General features: G+C 34.6%; 1 pseudogene; it reads right to left on the minus strand.

The window, feature by feature from the left end:
* Positions 1-146: 146 nt before the first annotated feature.
* LOC108724529 (putative nuclease HARBI1) lies at positions 147-11986 on the minus strand (annotated as a pseudogene).
* Positions 11987-12194: the final 208 nt, after the last annotated feature.

Raw genomic sequence — 12194 nt, forward strand, 5'->3', positions numbered from 1 at the left:
CCAGCCAATAAATAAAAATTTTAATTCTTAATATTAATTCTTAATTCTTTAATTATTTACCTTTAATATATATAGTTAAAATATTTATATTTAAAATACAAATAAATTCGTACAATAAACTAATATTAATAAACTCGTTTAAATAATTATAATTCTTCAACAATACGCCTACGCTTTTCGATAGCATCATGATTTTCTTCATCCATTACAATATCATTTTGCTGTTCTTCCACATTTGCATCAATTTCATAATTTTCATCTTCCGGAAACACTCTGTCACCAATGATTATAAAATTATGTAATACACAAGCTGCGGCAATCATCTTATTAGCCAACTCAAAATCGGAAACATCTAAATATTTTAATCTTCTAAACTTTGCTTTTAGTAGTCAAAAAGCTGCTTCGATGATAGATCGTATTGAATTTTGTTAGTTTTATGTTGTATAAAGTCTGAGAACGAGTTAAGTGTCCATTATCTTTAAACGGCGTCATTAAATTATGCATCAAGGGATATGCTGTATCCCCAATTAAATGTTGATTATCTTGAATTAAAGGCACTTCTGTATTTGTTATGTGTTGATGTAATGGACTGTTTCTAAAAACTCTAGCATCATGCTGTGACGTGACGTCTTTCACCGCTCATCACAAGGGTCGACCTGGCCGAAGTTGCGCGGCAAATTTGTCCTGTGTTCTCCCGACGTGAAGGGCGGGCGTGCCGACGCTTATTGCGATTTTTGAGCGATAATTTTGAGATTTTGTCGTTGCGTCTCGCGTAATATTACTATTTCTTTTTGTGAGTTTATTTAAGATTTTTAGTATCGGCGGCTCCGGTAGGTAATTTAGTGTACGACGCATTCTTTCATCACCTCAAGGGGCGACCACGAGGAGGATAGAAGACCATATTGGAGGCCCGAGGCCACCCAGAAGAGGGGTAGTGCACAGGTGATACCGTTTTGAGTTATCGAGTTAACGCCCTGCGCATAACTTGTTTTCCTGTAGCTGAACTCCTTACAGGCGAGTATGACGCGGGAACGACTAAAGCAGCATGAAGGGATGGCCACTCTCTGCCCTAGTACGAGCGAGGGACCCCGCTGTCGGTGCCGCAAGGAAGTCTCTGCCGAGAGGAGACATCGGACCCGGAAGCCGAGCCGTCTGTATGGGAACCCATCGAATCCTGACGACATGCCGGTAAGAGTTGTCCAGAGGAGACCATTGCGTGCAGCCGAAACGATGCCAGCCATCAGTCAAATCCCGCGAGCACAAAGATAGGGCGCGCGACGCGATAGCAATTCGCGAGGACTCGCAGAGTTCGCGAGAGGGCCAGTGACCAATCAGGGCCGATAAGGCTTATCACGTGGGCCCACGGTCGCCTGCGCACCCCCGAAGGGACCTCGGGCCCGGCACTTGTGCTGTGGACTCCCGAGGTGAAAGACACGAGAGGACGCAGGATATTCCCAGAGAAAAAGAGCGAGTACCGAGAAGATTCCGTTGTGAGACGAACGTATCTTATTGTAAAGTCACCGATTTCCGAATTGGAGGGATCGCACGTATACACGAAATTATCGTCGAGTCCCGCTGAGTTTGGTTCTCTCGCGAGTAACTGCGTCATGACTACACGCGCGCCCCGCGTGATCGTGCCATCCCGTCCGATATAGTCTTAGTTTCGATATAATTTCAAGTCAGTTATTTTGCACGCCCGCCGCGGCCACAGCCAGATCATTTTGTATCCTATTATTGCGTCGCAATTTTGTATCGCGTCCCATCGTCATTGTAGTAGATCTTAGATTTCCGAGGATGTTTTCGTATGTTCCCGAATCTCGAAGGTTTTTGTAACTGCACAATTGATTTCTGTATCCGCGATACCCGCGTCGCGTAGAACTACGCCAGAATTTAGAGCTCGTACCATAGAGAAGAGCAGCCGTTATTTAATACCGCGTGTCGAGAATGTATCCCGGAGGCAAGAGCGCCCACCGAACGCTTGTATACCGCAGAATCGTCCCTCCGTCTGCCCGTGCGCAGGAAACCTTGTAATTGATTCAGAGAATATACTTGTTATCCTTTATTATTATCAATTCTGTCTATTTCACCGCTGTCTCGCCTTATTCATTCTCTAACGGATTTCTCCGTTCCTGGCTACGAACCACCCCCTCTACCATTCTCGTGGCTGAGCAGTCGGTTATTAGAGCCGTTCGCGTTTGTGGTTCTATAGACTTCTGTAATTTCGAGTGAGAACGTGACGAAAAACTTACGGAAGAGGGGCACGCTCTCTCGTGCCTGACGCCCAATAATTGACGTTAAGATTTAGAGCACGCAAAATTATTAGAAAGCTGTAGTGGCGTTGTGTATTTTGAGTATCATCGGTTAAGTATTATCGCGGGCACAAGTGGTGCCGAACGATACCCACGAACGCGCGACGAAGTGGCACCACGCTCATAAGTGCGGTCGCAATGCACGTCCTGGCATACCAATACAACAATCTACAAATAACCCTTTATGATCACAAACTCCTAAAATATTTTATGACTTAATACGCATAATATTTAATTAAATATGTGCATTTAATTAAAATATTTATTATATAGAACATTAGAAATACTTATTATATAAGGATATCATTTCACGTTCTATGTACAAAAACTATAAGCCTATTGAAATAAGAGAATTGTTTTAAGTTTGAAATTTTTAGAACTTATCCTGCAATATAATAGAACGAAATCCTTTTCTATTATAATAGTCATTAGCATTTCCTATAGGTTGCTTACACGGAATATGACAAATCGCGCCAATTACGTTTGGAAATCCATTTGATCGAGTCCGAAATATCTAAAATTATAGATGAAAGTAAAAGTATCTTTTATAATTAAATTATTTATAATTAAACCTTCGACTCTCATCCCCCTCTCCCCTGTAAAGGGGCGCACGGCTCTCACCTACGACTCTCACCCCTGCTCCCCCCCCTGCATCGTAATAGTGACCTTTCCATTACTTAAATGTAAGCAAAATAAACCGAGGAATAAATAGACTTGTACGTGTGAATGTTTGACGAGCGTGGAAGTCGTGCGTCCCTTTGCAGGGGGAGGGGAGATGAGAGTCGAAGGTGAGAGTCGTGTGCCCCTTTGCAGGGGGGAGGAGGGAGTGAGAGTCGAGGGTGAGATTCGCGCGCTCCTTTGCAAGGAGGAAGGGGGGGTAAGAGTCGAAGGTGAGATTCGCGCATCTCTTTGCAGGAAAGAGGGGGGAGAGAATCGAAGGTGAGAGTCGGGCGCCCCTTTGCAGGGGGAGGAAGGTACCACCAGGAAGAGCCTACGGCCCACCCCCTCCCGCACCCACCCCGTCGATAGAAGTCCCCCCCGTGTGTGTGTGTGTATTTATTTTAAAGTACAGAATTTTGGCGATATATAGTAAAACTTTTTTTGTTAATAACTTTTTAACGAAGGACGAGCGACGGCTAAAACCTGTTGGAGGTTACTCAGGGTCATGACCTTGACAATATATGTCAAGGACAAGGTCATGGGGGGGGGTCCCCTAATCGGAACTTTTACCTGAAAAGATCTTGTCTTAATCTTATAAGAAACTTTTAAAAAGTAGTTTCTTTACAAGATCATCTAAGAATATGTTATTAATTATATATGAATCTGAAGTGTTTTATGAAAGATGATTTATCAGTCTTAAGAGACACAGTTACGGAATAATTTATTTTCCAAGTTGATACAAGAATTTAGCATGAATCGTACACGACTATTTATATAGCAATGAAAAGAGAGAGAGAGAGAGAGAGAGAGAGATCTTATCTTAACCTTATAAGAATAAGCTTCTAAAAAATAATTTTTTTACAGGATCATCCAAGAATATGGTATTAATTGCGTATGATTCCTAAGTGTTACGTGAAAGATCATGTAGGGAAAAACCGGGGACAAAAGTAACACAGGACACATCGTTAATATTCCTTAAACTATAATAGATATGTGTATGCGGCAGCATAGTAAAATTCTATAGACAGATCGGCATTGAATCGTTCGTTATATGCTGATTCTCGCGGAACGTGCACGAGTGCAGGAGCAAAAATTATTTTTTTCACGCATTTCAAGTAAGTTTTATTACATGCACAAAATCTAAAATATTTTTTTTCTTTATAGTGAAGATATAGTGCATTATAATATACAAACTCACCTTTTTAAAAAAAAAGATAAACAAAGCGTTAAAAGTGCGTGCTTCATATAAAGAACCATTTGGGCCGGTTTCAACGCCAACTACATAATCGGCCGTGGAACTGACTAATCGCGTTTGTTATTTAATAGAATTGACCACTTATGGTTGACAGTTAATCACCGATTCGGCTCAATCGAGTTGGTGAAACCAGTCCTTTGTATGATATAAAAAATTGGCGCCAAGTTAAATTCTGTTAATTCATTTTTAATTTCTTACTGCACAGCAATGAACATACAAAAGTATGCAGATGACCATCGTCTTGATTTATTTTGATATTTTTATATCACTATTATAAGATGGAGGGGGTGGGGATGGGCTTTTTTAATTTAGCTAACTACTGATATGTATCATTAGTTCCAGTGTTGGAACAGATACCGTTTGAAAGGTATCTAGATATAGATATAGGTATTGTGTGGGAAAAGTATTTAGATATAAATATTGATACATGTTTTTACAATTACCTAGGTATAGATACAGATGTAAATAAAAAGTATCTGAAAATTTAGATATTTTTTTAGGTACTTTCAACAAAAAAAAGGAAAAATGGGGGAAAAGAGGAAAAGTAGAAGTAATAAGCAACGTAAATTAAATATCACATTTTATTTGTTTATTTTAACAAAACCCAGACTATAACATTAAAATCGGTTTCATTAATAGTTTTAAATAAAAATTGAGTATTATTTAGTTTCACATGCATATGCATATCTACAAAACTGATAAATCATAAAATTAATTCTACTCGTTATCAATTTCTTACCCTTGATTATATAAATTTTTAGTTTTAACGAACAGCTTTAAGAATATCGGTCTTCAATTAGTATATCAGCGCATAGGTACTAGTACTAGATTGCTAATTTCTGAGTTGATTTTGAGTATGCTTTTCAACAAGCGACACAGATGACACGGTATGAGGTACAGTGTGCCATTACCTTGTTATTCGTCAATGTTAAATAAGGATGAGATGATCACTGTGCTATACTGTATCGCTTGTAGGAAGGCACTCTTAATGGCGGCGATAGTATTTGTGTATAAATACCTTGAATCGATGTATCTAAAATTTAAAAGATACCGTATCAAAAAATAACTAGATATGAATATAGATATCTCCGCCTATAAGGATCTAGGTAATGCATTTAAGTACAGTTAAAGTATCTAGATACTGTATCTAGATACTTTTACCTAGATACGTTCCAACACTGATCATTACTAGCGATATGTATCATTTATATAAAAGATTTGATATTAACAATTGATGTCAAGTTAAATTCCATTTCTTTAATAATTTATTTTCTTTAATATTCTATTTTCATCGATGGTCTCTTTATTCTAACTCAAGTTATAATAGTTTTATTCCCCTTCAAAAATTATTACATAGAAATCATAATATATATATATCACACACACAAAATAAACTAAACCTAATGATATGTATTATTTGTATAAAAGATTAGTATGATTTATATGATAGATTTGATATCAACAATTGGCGCCAAGTTAAATTCTGTTAATTCATTGTTAATTTCTTACTGTACAGCAAAGAACATGCAAAAGTATGCAGATGATCATCGTCTTGATATTTATTTCGATATTTTTATATCACTATTATAAGATGATGGCGGTGGTGGTGAGACTTTTTAATTTAGTTAATATTTGGATATTTTTACAAAAAATATAACAGTAAATATATATATATATTTTATATCCATGAATATTGTAGTTAAACATGTTCTTTATACTATGCCAAATTAAATAAATAATAAATATTAACTCTACTGATATGTAGGGGAGACCGGGGCGGGTTATCGTACGGGGTTGATTGTCAAAATGCTTATAACTCAATCAGTATGTGGCAAAAAAAATTTTATTTTACTGTAGATTGTTGATGTAATATTAATTTATTGTATAAAATGGTTTGCATCAAAAGCACTGTGTATGTTATTTACAACAACTTTTAAGAAAATGAAGTTGGTTAGTAAATTTTTCTTATCTCTTATTTTTTGTTATTTGATAACTTTTAGCATTATTAATCAAGATTTCTGTGTAATAATAGAAAATGGCATGTCTTAGGAGATTTTTGCTGCAGTTAATTAATCATTATTCTGACAAAGTTTATCAATATAATTTCTTTTATCAAAAACGTCCATGTGGGTTGGATTGTCCCAAATGAGCTAGGATTAGTTGTCACACATCAGTGATCCTCTGCGAGACGCGGCCAACGCGATCCTATGAAAAAGGAGATAAAAAAATAATACATTATTTTATGTAAAGGATGGTCTCATAAAGCATGTGTCTCTAAAGCATTACATTGTATGTGTCAAAACTGTGAAACGTAAGCATTGTAGATTATTGGAAGTTTTACAGTTTTTCTTTAAATATACATTAAGTATTATATTAAGTATAATCTACAAATATTATTAAATATATTTTATATTAAAGAGTATAGTATATACGGATTCATTGATTGGATCTCGCGTGCTTCAGAAATGGTACCTACCTTTTCGTTTAAATAATACAAATAACTTCAATATATAGGTATATTGAGATTACTTTTTGTTCGGAAATAATTATAAACTTTATTATTACTTTTAAAATAAAATATTATTTTAGATAATCTCTAAAAAGACTGCATATTTTATGTTCATATATATATACCATATATCATATAATTATATTTTTTAAATAAAAGTATGTATTTTAAAATTAAAATAAGTGTTCTTGAAAAAAAAAAATGATAATTACTGTTATTTGTTCAAGTATAAAATAACTAATGTTAAAATAAAAACTGTATTTTTTGCATATTTTATCCATATCCATATATTATAAAACATGTGACAACCAATCCCGGAACGTGTGACAATTAACCCCCAGTATGGGGTAAAATGTCATATTTGCATAGCTTTACTTAAAATTAAATGATTTATTTGTACGATGACATATGTCAAAATAATATATTTTTTTTAGTACCTAAAGAATGTAGGTATATTATAACGTACATAATATTTCAAAATCTTGCATACACTGTTTTCTAAAAATCATTAAATAAAAACTGTGACAACCTGCCCCGGTTTCCCCCATCATATAAAAGATTTGATATCAACATCTGTGGCACCAAGTTAAATTCTATCAAATTAGAAAGTAAAACACAAGTGGTACTATCTTTAACAAGTTATTTCGATTTGGTATCAATAATTATGTCTCCAAGTTAAATTTGACAAATCAACAACTAACGCCAAGTTAAATTCCATACCAAATTAAATAAATAATAAATATTAACTTTAATGGTTGTATCATTTATATAAAAGATTTGATATCAACAACTGTGGCGCCAAGTTAAATTCTACTATCAAATTAAAAAGTAAAAGTGTCTATCTTTATTATTTACTTAATCTAAGTGGTACTATCTTTAATTTTTATACAATGAAAACTAAGTACATATATGTATATCTTTGCATTCTTATGGAAGGATTTTCCTATTCCAATCCAAACGAATTAAATTCCTCTTAAATAAAATTATTATGTCACAATTCCTTGAAAGACATCTTCTCTTTTAACTAAAATAGTGATTATTTAATTCTCCTTTAAAATATTATCATAAAATTGCTTTACCTTGCTCAACTCAAGGGTTACCACAAAAATTATTAAAGAATTAACGTATAAAATAAAAAAATTTAATTTTTAAATAGAAAAATTTTTCATGTAAAAACACTTGGCGCTGCTAGATCTCGATGTAATAACATAGTAGTAAATTATGAATGTAATATTTAGAAAAATAAGAAAAATAAAAGTGTAATATTTAGAAAAATAACAAAAACAAGAAGCATATTAATAAGAAAAATTAGAATCATATTAAAAAATATGAATATTTAGAAAAATAAGGAAAATAAAAAGCATTCACAATGAAAGTTAAAGTATCCAGCATGTGTATATATGCGATTAAGTTATAGAGTCATGTAAATTATGATGAACGTTGTGAATGCTATTAAGTTTAAGTCTAAAATAAATAAATTTAGATTTGTAAGACATACGTTATGAAAGAAAAGTAAATAGTAAACTTTATTCTTATTCAGTGTAAAGTTCAGATTAAATTTATTGCTTTTATTACTTTAAATTTCTTACTCGATCTAGCAGCGCCAAGTGTTTTTATATGAAAATTTTTCTATTTAAATTAAATTTTTTCAATTTATACGGTTAATTCTTTAACAATTTTTTGTAATAACACTTGAGTTGAGCAAGGTAACGCAATTTTGTGATAATGTTTTGAAGGACAATTAAATAACCACTATTTTAGTTGGAAGAGAAAATGCCTTTGAATGAATTGTGATATAATAATTTTATTTAAGAAGAATTTAAATCATTTGGATTGAAATAGCAAAATCCTTCAATAAGAATGCAAAGATATACATATATATACTTAGTTTTTATTGGTGCAACAGTGGTTGATATCAAATTTTTTATATAATATAAATGATACAGTCGTTAGAGGTAATATTTATTAGTTATTTAATTTGGTATGGAATTTAACTTGACACCAATTGTTGATATCATACAAAGGACCGGTTTCATCAACTCGATTAAGCTAAATCGATGGTTAACTGTGAACTATAAGTGGTCAATTCTACTAAATAGCAAACGCGATAAGTCAGTTCCACGGCTGATTATGTAATTGGCATTAATGAAACCGGCCCAAAGGTTCTTTATGAGAAGCATGCACTCTTAGCGCTTTTTTAACCTTTTTTTTTAAAAAAGGTAAGTTTGTATACGGTTAAAGTTACCTACTATTATTTTCTTTTTTGAAAGTTATTCAATCAACGACAGGAGCTAGTGACTACATTTACACGGCACCCTTAATCAAGGCTATGTTTCGAAATTGACTGCCTGTACTAAAAATCTAGAATGCACATAACGTAAACTGTAGCATTTTCAGCGCTAGCAGTAAATTTGGAAACACGGCCTATAATAGACTCCGTAGTTCTGACGCTGGCCAATCACAGTCGTTCATTCTTCCGAGGAACAGCTATGATTGGCCAATTTCATAACACGATTGTTATTATACCCGATTAAACGTGCCGTGTAACAGAGGTCATAGACCAAGCGTTCCTATGATTTTTTGTAATGGGGGATGAAGATGGAAAACTGAGCACGACAGTCGCATTCAGCAGACTCAATTGGACTCAACTATTGCGGAGCAGATCCGTGAGCGCTTACCGCTATTGGTGTATTCTTTTAGATCGTCCAATATCAACGAGCGCTTACGGATCCGCTCCTCAACAATTGAAGCTGCCTTCACATATAGCTGACTTGTGTAAGCATAACTTGTGTCCGCCAATCAAATCGTCTCAGCTAGAATAACATGTAGTAGCTGATACAATTTGATACGATTTGATTGATTGATACAAGTTACGAGTTAGAGATCCTGATGCTGGAGTCCCATGAGGCGTATTTGCCACGTATCGCATAATCGCGTAACCAATCAGAAGCGATCCGCTGCTGTGGTTTCTTGCCGTGTTTTACTGAACACCTAATTCCTCGACGGCGAACATCTAGACACCCACTTTCTCGACTGCGGACACCTAAACACTCATTTTCTCGACGGCAAACACCTAGGCATTTAGTTTCTCGATGGCGAACACCTAGACACCCATTTTCTCGACGGCGAACATCTAGACACCGACTTCCTCGACGGCGAACATATGTAGATAACACCTAGACACTTAATTCTCAACAGCGAATACGACAGACAACATCTAGACATTCAATTCCTCAACGATGATCTCGATTCCCCGATGGCGAACACGCGAACAACACCTAGATTCTTAATCTTCGACAGCGAATACGACAGTCAACACCTAGACATTCAATTCCTCGACGACGATCCCGATATTTCATTTTAATTTTAATGTACGTACATCACAGCCGTCATGTGTTGTTAATCACGTGCGAATGTGCAATGCTGCCAACGCTGGTCTGCTGGTTAAATCAAAAGACATCGAAAAAACGAACCGTTCATTCTGGGCGACGACGACGTTAATAATAATAATGACAATATAACAACGTATCTTAATATTCAGATTAAAATTCAGATATTTAGAACTTTACATTTAAAAAATTTACTATAAGTCATAAAATATCATTAGAGGACAATAGTAACATCAATGTCTGGGGTCAGTTGTAACATTACAATTATCCCCAAACTTACTTGATTTTATTTTAGTACTATTTTGTACAATGTTATTTGTATTTTTCTTATTAACAAGAAAACGCAAGACAGATAAGAGAAAAACTATATAAAAGAAGTGTCTTTATACAAACAGAGAGACATTTAAAGAAGTTATGAAAGATATCCATTTGTGCAGCTGCAAGAAAGAATATGACTTATGTTATTGTGTTACGTACTTCTGGCAAATGTAAGTACAATTATCCCCTTCTACTGTTATAACCGTTACTATCATCCCTGGGGGTTAGGAAGATTGTAACAAAATTCCTCATAGTCTTTAAACAAACATAACTTTTTTCTAGTTACATAAAATAATTAAACCAAAGAAAATTTTATATCTAAATTCTATATCTAAAGATACATATTTTTTAAATATAAGTATCATAATTTAACTATTATAATACTTCAAAGTCAAAATGTTACTTTTGTCCCCGGTCTTTCCTATCAGTCTTAAAAAACACATAATTATGAAATAATTTATCTTTTAAGTTGGTGCAGGAATCTGGTATGAATCGTACACTACGATTTATATCGCAATGAAATGATTTTAATTGCTTAATTTAGCCTAATAAGATAATCTTAAGAAATAATTTCTTTACATAATCGCTCTGAAGTAATAAAGGTATCGATCATCCCAGTAAACGAAATGGAATTATTGAATGAACAGAATCTGGATTAAATATATGAAATGAAAAAGAATTAAGAAAAATTAAAAAATTTAGAATACTGAAGATGACTGAATAAAAGATCGAAACATATATTACCAGTCTTAATGAATTGATAAATTATAATTTCGCTATAATAACTGACGTAAGCTTTTTATGCTCCTTTCCCAAATTAAGTTTAATTTAGTCAAAAAGCCGTTATTCAATTTGTAAAAAGAATTAATTTTTAGCCAAAATGAATTCTTTTAAATCCCATTCAACTCTGTTGTAGCCCCGAGTGTTACCGCGATTTAGTCCTGCATTTCGGCATAGCAACAGGCTCACGGAAATGCAAGACTATTACCAAAAAGCAACCTTTGCATTTCGGCATGACAACGGCCCGCGGAAATACAAAGCAGCGAATTTAATAGCGCGCGTGCGGATTAAAATCGCACACGCGCCGAACAATTCCCGTGACTATATATGGTCACGTCGGAAATCGTACTAGGACACCGCGATTCCTTTATATTCGGCTGCCTAATCGTAGACCGACGAGTTCGTTCCGATAAGCAAACATAACGAGACGTTACGTGCGCCGCGAACACCGGTGTCACATTAATAACCGCGATATCGATCATTCTGACCATCATTGCGGGCGCGAACGCAACCATTAAGAATAAGCTACGAGTATAGTACTAACGCGAATATTCAATATAATATTTAACCGAATAATTGTAAAAGGAGTTAAGAAAAGGGGTTTTCAAATAAAATTGTAAAAAGTTGTGAAGTGAGTGTTCTCTCGTTACCCCTCATGCACCATCCTTAGCGCTCCTCGTGGATCCCAATCCTTCAGGCGGACCGAATCCTCAAAATTATATCTTGTTGTACCGAAAGGTACAACAACTTGCTTGTCCCATTCCATTTTATTTACTAGGATACGAGTTATCACACAATTAGAATAAATCACACGTAAGAATAAACAGAATAAATAAAAAAATTTCAATAGTATTGTAATATTTTCATAATGACACTCCAGTTATATTTTTGCAAGATTCGTTACATACGCACAAAATTCACGTAACCTTCACGCAAGGTTCATGTAATATGCGTATAAGAGTCATGTCACATGC

The sequence above is a fragment of the Mycetomoellerius zeteki genome, unplaced genomic scaffold (assembly GCF_001594055.1).
Source record: "Mycetomoellerius zeteki isolate Tzet28-1 unplaced genomic scaffold, Tzet1.0 scaffold306, whole genome shotgun sequence".
In the NCBI taxonomy this organism is placed as follows: Eukaryota; Metazoa; Arthropoda; class Insecta; order Hymenoptera; family Formicidae; genus Mycetomoellerius; species Mycetomoellerius zeteki.